Source organism: Pelodiscus sinensis, chromosome 1 (genome assembly GCF_049634645.1).
Source record: "Pelodiscus sinensis isolate JC-2024 chromosome 1, ASM4963464v1, whole genome shotgun sequence".
Classification (NCBI taxonomy): Eukaryota; Metazoa; Chordata; order Testudines; family Trionychidae; genus Pelodiscus; species Pelodiscus sinensis.
In genome coordinates, this window is record NC_134711.1 from 130,682,173 (window position 1) to 130,697,376 (window position 15,204).

Genomic DNA, 15,204 nt, shown 5'->3' on the forward strand with positions numbered 1-15,204 from the left:
TATAGAGATAGATGGGTTCTTCCCTCCACTTCTTAATGGCATTTCTACATGGCACAGGAATGCTTATGCAGAATCATTTTCTGTAGAGTTGAATGACTGTTTTGTTTGGCACCCACAGGAAGTTGGGGTAAATGCTATTTCATTAAAACAAGCAACTGAATTTCCCTGATCACTGCAATTTCAGATCTGTTCCTTTTTCTCTCTTTTCTACCCTAACTGCCAAAGAACGCAACAAGTGTCATTTCCATTTAGCCTCACAGACAATGGATTACAGTGCTTTTTAGTAAAAACACCCTAATGCTTTCCGAAATCAAAGTGCCACTTTCATTATAGGCTATTAACCCCATGCTGCTCAGGCCTTGTTAGAATTTTTGAAGAACACTGCATTTAGATGTCATTTTGCTTTGAACATTATCAGACTTGTTATGATTAAGGCTGAGAAGAGCATTTCATTCTAAAACTTTGTCTTCATTTTCTCAAACCAAAAATATGCACTCAAAACTACAAGTAGTCATTGAAAATTCTACTCGTCACAGCTATAATGTGGCTTAGTTACCACTCCTCTGGGGATCTTTTATTTTGAAAGATCTGACTTTTGTGGTCTTGGGTGTTCAAGTGGACACAAGTGTACTTGAGCTCATGTACAGCTTAGAAGAGTCTCTTAGAACATTACTCCTATGGGCTAATTTTTTAGCTGGAGTAAATCGTCATAGCTCCATTGACTTTAACGGAGTTAAAGCCCTTTAACACCAGCTCAGGATCTGGCACTATGAATTCAACTGAGGGGTAAGCAGATATAATAAACAGACACTAGTTCTCATGCATAGCTCACATGAAAATAAGTTAGTCAGCAATATCTAGAACTGGAAAGAGTTTCTGAGTGCAGACACTTGTGAAAAGACACATTGCTTGTGTCTGGGATGTAATATTTACCGAGAATAAATTCAACTAAAGTGTCACTTTCAGATCATCTTGAAATCTCAATCAGTCAAATGACTGCTCATGACGAGAGTAAAGGGATTGTTTTTCATGATTGACGTGGCCCCTATTTTGCAAATGTATGAGAACATGTTCCTAAAAATGTCCCTGATCATAGCTGGAACTATATTAACATCTCTTGAATAATGTTTTTATAGGTCACAAAATATGATACATCTGCTATATTTTGAGACAATCCAAATTTTTGTTTAGAGTCCGTATCACAAATTCTTGACATGCCTATAGGTATGTCTACACTACAGCGTTAATTCGAGTTAACTTAATTTGAAATAGTTAATTTGAATTAAGCTAATTCGAAATAACGCATCTATACACAAAAACTATTTTGAAATAACGCTTCCACACTGAGTGAACCCTGAACCAAAGTTAAGGCTGGCTGGAACCAGTGCTGGCAGGGCATCAGGTTAGGACTTAGTGTGTGGGGCTGTTGACTGAGGCTAACTGAGCTCCGTGCTTAAAGAGATCCTACCCCCACCCCAGACAGGCAGTTCTCAGGCTTCCCCGCTTGCTTGTCTACCTCGATGAGGGACAGCAAAGCAGTCCTGTCTTGGAGTGCCCTGAGTGCCCGAACTCAGGACATCATAGCACTCAGCCACATGGAGCCAGAGCTGCCCCTGGGCATGCTGGTGCATCTCATGCGGTCATTGCCATCAGCCCGGCTGCACTTGTTGCAGGCTGTCATCAGGGAGGCCCATTGGAGGGCTGTCAGGATCCAGGAGGCCCTGCGAGAGAGCGTCCACCCTACATCTCCCAAATGACTAGGAAGAAGCAGATAGGGAAAAATTTCTGGCAGCTAACCTGGGGCTATGTCTACACTATGGGGTTTTTGAAAACTCTGCCATGTCCAGGGAACGCGCCTACCCTTCCGCCTTTTTTTTTTTTTTTTTTTTTTTGGCAGAAGAGCAGACGCGCTATTTCAGAATCCTTGTCTTCCCCTTTCCACAGGGAAGAAGGGCTCTTCTGATAGAGGAGGATTTTTCCGAAATTTGGCCCAGTGTAGAAGGGGCCAAATTTCAGAAAAGCCTCTTCTGAAAAAACTATCGGAAAAAGGTACGCAAATTGCAGAGCGCAATTTTTCTGATAGATCACTGTAGCATAGACATAGCCTGGGTGAGGTGGCCCTCACAGTGCTGCAAATTTTGCTATAGCTGTAAAGATTTGTTGCAGGAAGCTAATCACCAGTTAGAGCTGGGTAGGCCTCAGCTACATGCCAAACGGAAGGGCAGAGGAACCCCATTGGAATTGTCACAGGACCTGTAGTGTCTGGTTTCACTGGCTTACCCCTGTACCAGTCCAGAAACCCAGGAGCCGCACATTTAATTGATGCCCAGCTGGATACAGACAGGCAGCTGAAATGGCATAAGAGAAAAACCAGACTTACTCCATACAGAGTGGAAATCCTCATTGGGCTTGAGAACTTCCTTGCTTCAGTTTAGTGGAGAGGATGGCTGCCGTTTGCAAGGAAGGATGAAGATGAGTGAGCCAATCTCATTTATATGCTGAAACAAAAGACAGCACTATGAAGCACTTTAAAGACTAACAAGATGGTTTATTAGGTGATAAGATTTCGTGGGCCAGACCCACTTCCTCAGATCAAATTGTGGAAGAAAATTGGCATGACCATATATACCAAAGGGATACAATCAATATATGCTGGCATTGTAGTGCAAAATGTGCCCACAAAAAGAGATTGTTATAAATAGAAAGTAAGCCAACAGAGAGATAATAGCTCAAGGAAGTGCCCTCATAAGGCTTAGGAAATAGGCTGCCATTAACAAATCAGGGAAATACAACCTAGATGGAGCTACTATAAGGTGGGTACATAACTAGATGGAAACCATTCCCAGAGAGTAGTTACAGGTGATTTGAAGTCACCCTGGGAAGGAATAATGATAGGGATTACACAGGGATCAGTTTTGGGACTGGTTTCATTCAATATATTCATTAATGACTTTGATAATGCCATAAAGAATGCACATATAAAGTTTGTGGGTGATATCACGCTGGGAGGGGCTGCAAGTGGTTTGGTTAGAGACAACAATGAATTTTTTCCTCATCAAGATAAAAAATTTGAACACAAATTTTTTTGAATCAAAATATATACATTTGGTTGATATTTTTACCTCCTTTTTAAAAAAAGAACTAAATTTTAAACAAATCACAGTTGTGAAACAAAAAAGTCAGAACATTTCAGTGAGATGTGTGATCACCTAATTCACTATTCCTCTATATGCATGCCCACCTCATGATTAGAATTTGGGATAGAGTGTATAGCTTTGATTTTTTTTCTTAGCTTTTTATATAGAGCTCAGATAAATTTATTGGAAGAAAACATTGTAAATTTTCTCATTGATTTAATCTCCATATGAAGAAAGTTTGAAGCATTCAGTTTGTCAAGGACAGGTAATGCCTAAGGTTGGGCCACATAGTGCCTAAGAATAGTGAATAGTTGATGCCTTTGGATTTTCTCAGTGTGGATTAGTTACTGGGAAATTTCCAAAAGATTGGGCTGGTGCATGCAAATGTGACCTCAGACTTCAGAAAGGGCTCCTGCTATGGATGTTCAGATATATTTTCCTTTTTCTCTATATCTGCCTTGTTGCATTAGAGTGTGTGTGATTTTGCTAAATATATTAATACATTATTTATTTGTTATATACAAATATAAAAGAGTTCCTATGTTGTGAGTGTTGCACCTGTGCACAAAGGGGTTCCCAACCACAGAATAATTTTAATAAGAATCTAACTGTATCTGATCTTGGGACAAGAACCAGTGTCAACCCTGAAAGTGACAACTGGGAATCTAGATCAGGCTACAAAGTGCAGAGAGCATTGTGTGTGGTACTATAAACTACTACTAACAGTGGTTAGCATCAATGATCTCTTTGAACATGTTTGCAAATGTACAGCCCTAGAGTGTAACCCTTTTGGAGAGGAGACTGTATGGATTGCTTTATTTGACTGCATGGTGCCTGACACACTTGTGGACATTTAAATTAGAAATAGTAATAATAATTGGTTTTGTATTGAAAATTCTATTTATTGGTATTTTCTTATTTTAAAATATTGATTTATACTGTTATGACACTTCTGTCTGCAGCCAAGTCTCAGGGTTCTAATCCCAGCTGTGACACTGACTGCCTTTGCAGCCATAGGTAGCCTCCTTACCTCTCTGTACCTGTTTCACCATCAGTAACTTAAAGTTAAATGATTCAATTAATATTGCCTCACAAAGTTAATGAGAAGCTTAATTGATATTTATATGGAACATTGAAGGTGTGTAGCACAGTATAATTGTTGCTGTTTAGCCCACATATTGGACTGAAGAATTTTCTTGGATATCAAGGGCAAAGCTTGTGCTGCAACTAAAATGGGACAACTAACATCCTTGGCAAAGCCTCAGTAAGTAGGGTTTTCCCCTCCTTATCTACCTATAGTACCTTAAATAGGTGGAATAGGACCAGTGGGAAAGAAACAAGTGTACCATTTGGGGAGGGTGAGGAGTCCCCCCCCCCCAAGTTTTGTATAGGAGGTGTCATTCCAAATGGAGCTCTTAACACTACAGCACAACATCACTGTGGTATGTGAATTCTGCAGAAGAGAGATCCTGCTACCAGAAGCAATGAGTCAGTATTTTGTTTACAAATAGAGGCAGGGGATAAAGCTGAGAAAGGGCTGATGATTATAAACCATTAAGGGTATGTCTAGACTATATTGGGTTTTATTTTTAAAAACTGCCCTTTTAAAAAAAAAAAAGTCACCTGCGTCCACACTGCAATTGCATTCTTTCGAAAGAATGCAGGGCTTATTTCAAAATTGATAAATTATGAGAAATAATGCCTTTTTCTAAAGAACTCTTTTGAAAAAAGGCGTGTGGACGTGGAAGAGGCAGTTCTTTTGAAAAAAGAGGACTCCAAGAAAAACCACACGTGCCCTGGTGGACAATCCATCTACACTAATCACAGCTCTATAGTTCCTGTCTTCAGCCATGGCTTAAAGCTGCAGGCACCTGTGGCATTGTGTCAGGAAGCTGGCCTCACAGCAGCACAGTGACTGTGCTGATCTCCCTGCCACACCATCAAGCAGCAATGGCAGAGCCACAAGGTTCCCGAGGTCCCCCGGCCTTCCAGGAAGCCACCCCAGGACCCACCCAGGGGCACCAAATGACGGGCTCCATCCTGGTCAGGGGCTGAGATACAGGCCCTCCTGGAGCTCTGGGATGAGGAGTCATCCCTCCAGGCCCTGCAGTCCAAACTTACCAGCTGTCTACACTGGCCGCTTGAATTTGCGCAAGAGCACTGACTTTGTAACAAAATCAGTGCTTCTTGCGCAAATACTTTCACGCTCCCGCTCGGGGAAAAAGCCCTCTTGCGCAAGAATACTTGCGCAAGAGGGCCAGTGTAGACAGGGAAGAACTGTTTTGCGCAAAAAAGCCCCGATGGCTAAAATGGCGATCGGGGTTTTCTTGCGCAAAATTGCATCTAGACTGGCCACAGATGCTTTTGCGCAAAAGCATCCGTGCCAATCTAGACGCGCTTTTGCGGAAATACTTTTAAAGGAAAAACTTTTCCGTTAAAAGTATTTCTGCAAAATCATGCCAGTCTAGACGCAGCCTATAATTTTAAACCCTTAAGGGTACATATACACACTCCTAAATAATAGAGTCCGCATCTATACTACAAGCAGTTATTTCAACATAATGTCAAAAGAATGGTGAGCTGGAGGACTTCTTAATTTGACTCTTGTAACTCTCATTGTATGAGGAGTAAGGGAAATCGGAGGAAGAGTGCTCTCTCTCAGACATCCTGCTGTGTAGACAGCGCCAAAAGCAGAAATAAGCTATTTTGACTTAAGCTATGTAGATGTACCCAAAGGGTATGTCTAGACTACAGAGATTTTTCAAAAAAAGTGGCCTTTTTTCGAAAAATCTTTACCTGCGTCTAGACTGCAGCTGCGTTCTGTCTAAAGTAAATCAAAAGAACGCAGCAGTTTTTTCGACTGCGGAAAACCTTGTTTTATGAGGAATAATGCCTTTTTTCAAAAGTGCTCTTTCGAAAAAAAGACGCTATGTAATGCAAAAGGGGCTTTTTTGAAAGAGCATCTAGACTGCCTGGGTGCTCTCTTTCGAAAAAGCAGCTTGCTTTTTCGAAGGTACTGATTGTAGCCTAGACACTCTTTTTTGAAAGAAGCTTTTTGAAAAGATTCTTTTGAAAAAGCATCTTTTGAAAGAGGCTTGCAGTCTAGACATAGCCTAAGTGACTTGACATAAGATACCATATATATAGTAGCCCAGTGTCTGAGTCTGTAACGCTGAAATGCTTGCTGTTCCCTGGGGGAGGGGGGGCTGTTGCCTGAAATGCTGGCTGTTCTCTCTGGGGGGGGGGCGCTGTTGCCTGAAAAGCTGGCTGTTCCCTCTGGGCGGCCCGTGCTGCATGGGGAGTGCGTGGCCCAAATGGCCATTTGCGCCACTTGCTCCCCCTCGGTGGCCCGTCTGAGCGGCGCAGAAGTCAGCCGAGTGCCACGGTGGGAAGTGAAGGGGAGTGGAGTGGTGACGTGCGGTGTGACAGCAGCTCCAGGCCCCGGCCCCTGGGTGTGAACGTCACCGCCCCGCCCCCTTCGCTTCCCTGACTGAGAGGCAGGAGAGGAGAAAGAGAGAGGCGGGAGGAGGAGGAGAGCTGAGAGAGAGAGAGAGGGGGGAGGTAGTAGTAGGAGGGGGAGAGAGAGAGAGAGAGAGAGAGCGTGGAAGCTCAGGAGAGAAGACCTACGTGGAGGAGAGACCTGAAAATCCTGTCTTATGACGAGCTAATTGGCTAGTTCTAATATGTTTGTGTGAAAGCTTAGTGGATCTAATACTTAATTTTCTTTCTTTATATAAGAATTAGATACAATGCTCCTCTTAGCAAATGTCTACATTATCTTTAAAAAACCCAACAACCAAGAACTGTCAGATGTGTAAAGAGCCCCTAGTATCAGGGCCCCAAAAAAGCCAAAACCACAAGGCCAATAAAAAACTTTTAAAACAAGGAATGGTCCTGCAGCCACTTAGAGACTAACAAAAAAAGATAGTATCATGAGTTTTGGTGGACACAACCCACTTGTCAGATGAATGGAGGAAGGGGTCCAGAGGAAACAGGCCTTGAACCAGCCTTTTGCTTGGGTTACAATGGGTAGCGCTTTCTGTGCCTGTTCCTCAGGATCAATGTAGAGAAAGCTAATTTCCCACTTAGCCCTAACGGCGTCTCGTTGGCTGGTGTGAAGACTGGAGTCCAGACCGCTCCCTTTCTGTCAAGCTTGGCTGCCCGCCGCCCCCTTTCATTTCACGCTGGAATGTAATAGTAACAAGTGAGTTGATGATGATGATGATGATGATGATAAGCGAGCTAGGGAGGCGCTGTTAAGCCAGCAAGGCGAGGCAAGCGCAGCTGCAGCTCTTGCTCTCTCCTGGCTTCCTAAGTTCCAGGGGCTCCTAAAGCCAGGCAGCGCCCGCAGCGGAGCCCGACTGAGGAGATCCATGCTCACGGTAAGGAAAGACACTGCAAAAGAGTCCGTAGTTTCCGTGCGGGCTCCCTGCGGCGTGGCTCGGGGGCACGCGGGAGAGGCAGAGCGCCGCAGCGGTGCGCTGGCGGGCGGTGCCTGGAGTTCATTCATAGCGAGGTGCGGGCCGGCTGCCTCCGCAGCGCGTTTTCCCGGGATCCAGGGGAGCGAGCCAATTGCAGTTCGGCGTCCCGGCCCCTGCCGCGCAAAGGCTCCGGCGCCAGCATAGCCCAGGGCGGTCCGGTCCGGCCCGCAGCTCCCGCCCCGTGCCCGGGCTGTGCGCGCGCAAGGGTGGCGGCAGCAGCTCGCCCTGCAGGGACCCGCACCCGGGCTCCCGGCCGGAGAGCTGGCGCGCGCGGCTGGAAGGGGGAGGCGCCCAGAGTTGCCCGGGAGCGCCCGCAGCCGGGAATTGCTCGGCGGAAGGTAACAGGCTGCTGGGGCGCGGGGACCGTGCGGGGTTCAGCCCGGCAGCGGAGCCTGGGCGGCGGGCAGAGCCGGGAGGAGGCGGAGTGAGCGAGCCCGGCTTAGGGAGGGGCTGCTCCGTGCGCGGATTTACGCAGGGGGCGGCTGTGGGCAGGGGCAGGCGCGCCACAGGGTACGGAGCCACTGCGGGGGCCGGGAGGACCGACCCTACTGGCAGCGCTAGGGCGCGGATGCCTTTCCCAGCGGGTAAGTGTAGCGGGCTAGGCAGAGAGGAATGGGGACTGGCGGGGCGGGGGCAGAAGCCTAGTTACACGGAGGCTGTGGCGGGACCTGCGTCTGCATCGCACGCGGCTCGGTTCCCCAGTCCCAGGCTGACCCGCTTCCAGCCCAGCCTCCCCCCCCTCCCTCCCGCACATGGTTACTTGGGCTTCTCCTGGCGGGAGCGGAGCACTAAGCGAGGGGATCTGAACGAGGACAGGAATGCCATGCGGAGGTATGCACGCTCTGCTTCACAGCCTCGAGACTTGATCTGGGGAGGAATAGACTTTAGAGTGCAGCGAGAAGATCCAATGTGCGCTCTCGGGGCTTTTAAACAGTAGGTTGCTCCCTCCCCAGTCTCTTTTTTTTTTTTGTCTGTCAGTACAGAACAGCCTAGAACAAAGCTCGAAATTAACTATTTAGACTTTTAATACAGGGGAGGAGGAGGTGTGATTTTTATGATCCCCACAATCACTACTACTGCTCCCATTTTATCACAAGTATGACAGTTGCAAGAACAGCATAGGCTCTTCAACATGAAAACAAACAACCTCAATTTTAAATTAGGCTCCTCCTAACTTTTCCTAAATCAGATACTATCCTTGGCGTTTCAGAAATGAGGTCTCTGGTTTTTGCTGTCTTTTGTACAGTACTCTGAAGATACATGGTGACCAATTACTATAAAAGCGCTAACTTTTTGGGTGGTAGTAATGAATTTGCCTCTGTGCCTTTAAAGGATGCTACCTGATACAGACCATATCTTTGTAATAATAAATTGGACAGTTATTGCTCCATCCCCTTGTTCCATAGTCCTACAAAATTTGGTGAGCAAATTGGACACATGTTGATAATGAAGAATAAAACTTTGTTTCTGTGTACACACAGCTTCCCCCAGTTCTGATGCCCCATTCTAACATTTAAATTGGCATTTAAAATAAAACTCCTGAAGTATAGACTGACACAAAAGCCATGAGTTTTTAGGAGTTTTTCAATTGGGAATCACAAGTTATTACATCCCCTTGCAGACTAGACAGTTTACTGCAGTTGTCTGCACTCTGGATTTCCCAGCTCCACCCAAGTGGCTGAGCACATGTTATTTATCATATAGGTACATATCGTTGTGTCTCTTTTGATCTGAGGCTACAGTGTCTGAAATGCAGCTAACAGCCAATATACATTGTGTTTATTATCACTACAGTGCTAAAGCAATTTTCTTACTAAACAGAGAAATTGCTTCTCTGTGTGTGTATGTCTGTATAATAGAGAGAGGACTCATTATCACAGAATCATAGTGACTTCTTCGGTAAGGTTGTACTGAGATTTACACTTAAAACAGGTCTAAATCCTCTCTCTCATATAATTTAATGATTGAGTTCAGTCTCCGGAATTGACACAATAGCTCTCCATTGCTGCATTTTCTGGGTAATAAGTTTTAGTAAGATAGTTACTAGTTTTTGTAGCAGCGAGGTTTGAAAAAGGTCTCTTTTTGAAACTTTGCCATTTCCTTGGTATTTTTTTTGAGAGGGTGGGGGTCCATTAGTTAAGGACCTTCCCTGCGAACTCCACACTTTTAACATATGCATATTCAGATGAGAGTGTGTTTAGGCCACAGTGGAAAAACTAGTTAACACACAAAGGAATTATTCCACTCATTCAAGAAAACCTCAGATACATAAGATCAACTGCTGTTCTTTGCTTATGCTTGGAGAGACACCTGTTTTTATAATGGAATTGCAAGCTCTTGGTCTCACAATTTGGATTGCAATTTTCTCTCTTGCTCTAATCCCTACTAGGGCTTGTCTAGATTGCAGGATGCTCCTTTAAACACAGCTCTGGGTGGCTTTTTGGCCACACTGGCCAGTGAGCGCACAGTGTAACTGCCACCAGGCAGATTTGAACTTGGGACCTTTGGAGCGGAGTATAGGAGCCACTGCCCTCTGAGCTAAAAGCCAGCTTGCTTCCAGCCTGTGCTGTAGAGATCTCTTGATCTTAATTGTTGCTGTGGCCTAGGTATCGCTTGCATTGCTCAGTAACCACACTAGGGCTATGTCTACACTGGCGGGTTCTTGCGCCATAAATATGCAAATGAGGCTAAGCGTGGAATATTGCTGAGCCTCATTTGCATATCTGAGCAACCATTTTTGCGGAAGAGTCTCTTGTGCCAGAAGTAGCGTCTACGCTGCCCCTTCTTGTGCAAGAAAAACCCTCTTGCGCAATGCCAATATTCCTGAAAATAATCAGCGTAGCGGCATTGCGCAAGCGGGTTTTTCTTGCATGAGAAGGGACAGTGTAGACGCTCCTTCTGGTGCAAGAGCCTCTTCTGCAAAAATGGCGGTTCATTAGATATGCAAATGAGGCTCAGCGATATTCCACGCTTAGCCTCATTTGCATATTTCTGGCGCAAGAACCCACCAGTATAGACATAGCCTAGGTGTGTGGGTTAAACATCACTCCTGTTAATGCATCCCAGCATCCTGTTTTCTTTTTTTTGCAATAGTGTCACATGAATATGTGGGAGGGGAAGGAAGGGTTAACTATAGATATATGGGGAACTAGTAAAGGGGCATGGATAATGTGAGAGAGTGGCACAAAAGTGGTCACTGAAGCAAAGTTTGAGAGCAGGAGTGAACAGAGGAGCTCCTCGTTGTCTCTCTGGCCACTGGTCTCTCGACCTGCTGTATAGCACAGTTTCCTGCATTTTGTGGGCAGTGTGGTCTCCCTAGTCACATGGGCCTGCCACCTGTATGCCATACAGAAAACTGTTTGTCCCCTTTTTTTGTACATTTGCTATAATGACTGTTTGTTTTGATCCATAAAAGGAAATGACCATGTAAGTAAACGGGAAAGATAATTTTCTATTTGGAGTGTGAGAGAGAACCAGTCAGTCGGTTGGGACCAAGGAAGTGGGTGAGGCTGGGAAGTAGAGGGCAAGGGGATCAGGCACTCAGTCAAGAACTCTGCTGATTGATATCTGTTTTGTATGATGCATTTCATGAGTGTGTGATTTGGCTCTGCTGGACTTAGCGGAAATGGCAAGGAGACAATTGCATATTCCTTATTCTGTTCACTGTGTTCTCTGCTGGAATTTGGACACACATGTTTTTGATTAGCCAAAGAGTTAAAGTTTTAGGCATGATGGATAAAATTGTCAACAGCACTAAAGTAACTTACACTCAAAGGTGAGATTCACTTCAGTGCTAACTCTGGTCCTCAGACACAGCTGATACAGATTGATTTTCATTTTGCTACCACTGGGAGTATTTATAACAGAGGCATCTCCTGCCTTGTATTATATCCTCCCACCCCCATTCTTTTTGGCTTAAACAGGTATATTGCTCCTATTTTTTTTCTGATACCATCTGAGTTAGCATTTTATCCTGTTTCTACTTTTTTCAATATATTATTCTTTAACTAGTCTTCCAAATTGCTGATGGCCCTTCAGAAAAGATAATAGCTCTTGGGTGATGTCTTTATACAGAACATGGTATCAACAGTAATGGTTAAGTGGGACTCTGCACAGTAAATAGTCAGAAATACATTCTGGTAACTAAGATAAATTATGGCTAGAACATGTAATTTAACTTACTGAGAAAATATAGGTGTACTGAGAATCCTTTTCTGCAGTTATTGACTAAGTTTGTTTTTATTAAAACACTTGTGCAATATTGAATGTTTGGCAAGAATTTTTGTAAAATGTCTACAGGCTTGTTCAGACTTAACATAATACCGATTCTCTCTTGTTCACAAGATTCAATGGTATGTACAATCACCTGAATATACATGCATAGAAGTGGTGAATAGTCACAAATGGCTAGATTGTTCCTTACTTTCTCACAGGGAGTAACAAGTTACTCCTTCACAAGTTGTGTGATCACACCTCACTCCTGTTTTTTCTTCTTGCCAAGAATAAAAGCTTAATAACTGGGCCTATAAGATGTGTGTCTTTATAGTCTTTTCCTGAAATTTTTTTTAAATGGCTGGATTCTCTCATATTGTGCACGCTAAGAAGTAGTTTACTCCTCAAGCAGTCCAATTTGAAGTTAATGGGACAACTTGCAGAATAAAGTACTCCTCAGTGTGTGTAAGGGTAAGATCCTGATTCAACATTGCATTTAACTTCAGTGGGACTTCAGCACGTAGTTAAGTACATGCAGATGCCTACTTCCTCACTCTGTTGTATTTGTTGCTAGTTTACCATTTAGCATAACTTATTAACAGTTTAGACTTACTTTCCAAGCACTGAAAGGGTAACATGGCAAGAGATGGAAGCTTCAATAGCTGGCTTTGTTTTAGTTACCTGGAGCCAGTCTAATGTTATACTATAATGAGCTGTATCAACAAAGTTCAGTAGCTGTTTATACTAATGCTACAAGATTTCAGTGAGGTGCAGATAGTTGGGTGCAGTATGAATATTCACCTATGTAATTCTCCTCCTTCTCATGTGTCTTGGAAGTACCAGTAACCCCATGTCTCTTACAGAAAGCAGAGTATAGCTTCTAATTTTCTATTCCCTTCTGGCATTCAGGCGGTGGCAGAAGGGAGAAAATGAGTCATTCTTTCCATCTGCTTTGGGATGGAATATCAGTAATTGTCTACCCTGAATTCTGCTTCAAGCTACACTTTTAAATCTAAGGTTAATCTGAGTGGAGGGTTTGTGTCTTTTTAAATCTTCAAAAGCATTTCACTTGAGGCACTTCCACAGTTTGTGGCAAGCCTTAAAGAAACTACAGTAGGACTAATATTTTGACTGACTTCTTTATTGCTGCCATATCCTGATTTGGAACGGAGGCATCTTCATTTATCTTGCAGGCTGACTTTCCTTGTGTTGAAACTTTGTCTTAGTTGAAGTCCTTGGCAAAACTCCCATTGATTTCACAGGAGCCAGGATTTCACCTCTGGATTTGTTCTGACAGGGTGGAATCACTGCTTTTAGCCACATAATACAGACTCAAGTCAATATATTTCCCAGGTTTTTTAATTGAATTGTTGGTTTCTGGTAGCACTTTATAAGCCAGTCTCTGCTCGGCTACCTAATTCTTTGGTATTGAACTATTTTTCAGTGTAACTGATGTGAGGTGCCCAGATGCTTTGTTATCTAACACATTCAGGAAGAGATTGGGGTTGCCGTGATCTCCACACGGTGAATGAGGCCATCATCCTGGATAAATACTCTGCCACAGGAAACCTGACTCCTTAATTGATTGTCTCTGTCCAAATTTCTAAACTTGACGTGACAGAAGAATCATTTTGGATTTCCCCTTTATGAGAACAGTTGCAACCTGACTGCTTTTACTTGTGGGCAGTAGAGAAATGGGATGTCTGCTTTGTTGACAGATTTTGTGGTATTCACACGGAACCACAGACACTGAGAGCTCTGCAGTGTAGTATTGGAGCCAATATATTCCCCTTTGGACAAAACCATTTAATTACCAGTTTCAATTTTATTTCAGTTTTATTTGGGGGAAATCTCTAACTCTGGCAACTTGTTGTGTCATGCCTTTTTGTGTCTGCATTCTTCCTTTGTTGTGGATCTGCTTGTGCGTCTCCATAGACTTCATCAGCTTGCCATTTTCAGGAAGAAATTAAAGTAAGTCTCTATTTTACATGAGACTATCTACTCCAGGTCATTGGCTCATTGCCTATTCCATATTGGTTGCTCTGGGACAACTTGTCTGAGATGATTCGCATTCAGCTTTGCTTTCATTCAGAATAAATGTGCTTTTTTTGTTTAAACCAGAGATTCCAGGACATTTATGCTCTATCCTGACAAACACTTTATTTAAATTCTGCAGAACCTGTTAACTCAGCGGCAAATCTTTGGGACCCCAGGTAACAAATTGACACTATAGCTAATTCAGATTCTGGAGAATTTCTCCATATCCCCGAAGTACCTGCTCACTGACTGTCCCTTCCTCCACATCCTTAGATGTCCTAGAGTTATTGCAGTTTGGGCCATGACTCTTAGGGTGTGATCTGTTAGTTTTATGGAGTGTCCCATATGTTGCCACAGACAGTAGTCCCCATTTACTGCCTGTCACTTGCAGCATTTTATCTCCTTTACCTACTTTTGCCATTAGCTGGCTGACAGAGAAGCTAAGAGGTTTAAGTGTACCCTTAAAGAAGGATTGACTTCTCTTCTGAACCATAGACTCATCTTCTTTTTGGCATTTCACTGATCCTTCTCAACTGCCATAACACTATACATACTACCACTATGCCTCCTTTATTCATGGAAGGGAATTCAGTGGTCTCATTTTTAGGTTCCATTGGAATGAGCAGAACTGCTAAAAGGATATTATTATTATATCCATGCATAATAAAAATGAGTCCCCCAAAGTTCTTCATGACAAGTACCAAAAATTAGCATATTATGCAGGGAGCAGAAGTGGGCTCCGGAATGGTCTGGGCTTTTGAAGGTGTAGCAGTATTTCTATGGAGTGACCATATCAGGGGATACCCAACTTGATGCAAGAGATACCTGATCTGCTGGCGACAGCACCGTCCATTATGTCAGATGAAAGCTTCATACTGAGGACACTAGGGTGAGTCCCAATAGAACTCCCACAGCCACTGAAAGGCTCTGATTGGGCATCACTCGCCACTTCCAAACCTATTTCAGACTTCTTGGGCTCAGACAAGATCAGCTCTATTGCAGGACTATACAATGACTTCCCACTCCTGAAAACGAGGACATTGGACTCTACCAAAAGCAATGGAATTGCTATGTTTGTGATTGGATTAAAATAATGTTTAGTGTGCCTTTTAATACTCTAGCAGTGCAAAGTTCATTTGAACAAGATGTGGAAGTTTCAACAACTACCTTAATTGTAGTAACTAGTAAACATTTAAACTGTAGCATATCTCAGTAGCCTTCTATTTCTCAGTGCTATAGTTCCCCAGGTCAGGATTAAGGCACATAGGCAGGGAAGATAGTTTGTCACTCTCTATGTTGTACCATTTAAGGAGAATAAATAGAGAGCTTCAGTCTGT

At 43.7% G+C, this 15,204-nt stretch overlaps 1 protein-coding gene across 4 annotated transcripts in view; it reads left to right on the forward strand.

The window, feature by feature from the left end:
- The window catches only part of FAR2 (fatty acyl-CoA reductase 2), a 241,065-nt gene that overhangs the window by 24,560 nt on the left and 201,301 nt on the right, over window positions 1-15,204 (forward strand). Inside the window, exon 1 of one of the 4 annotated variants that reach the window (XM_075901403.1) lies at window positions 7,365-7,519. The exons of 1 other annotated variant lie outside the window; for it this stretch is intronic. The gene's annotated coding sequence lies outside the window, so the exon portion shown is untranslated. Of the gene's footprint in view, window positions 1-7,364; window positions 7,520-7,645; window positions 7,957-8,053; window positions 8,203-15,204 lie in introns of those variants that run through there. 2 more of the 4 variants (XM_075901416.1, XM_075901406.1) reach the window with 2 other exon arrangements.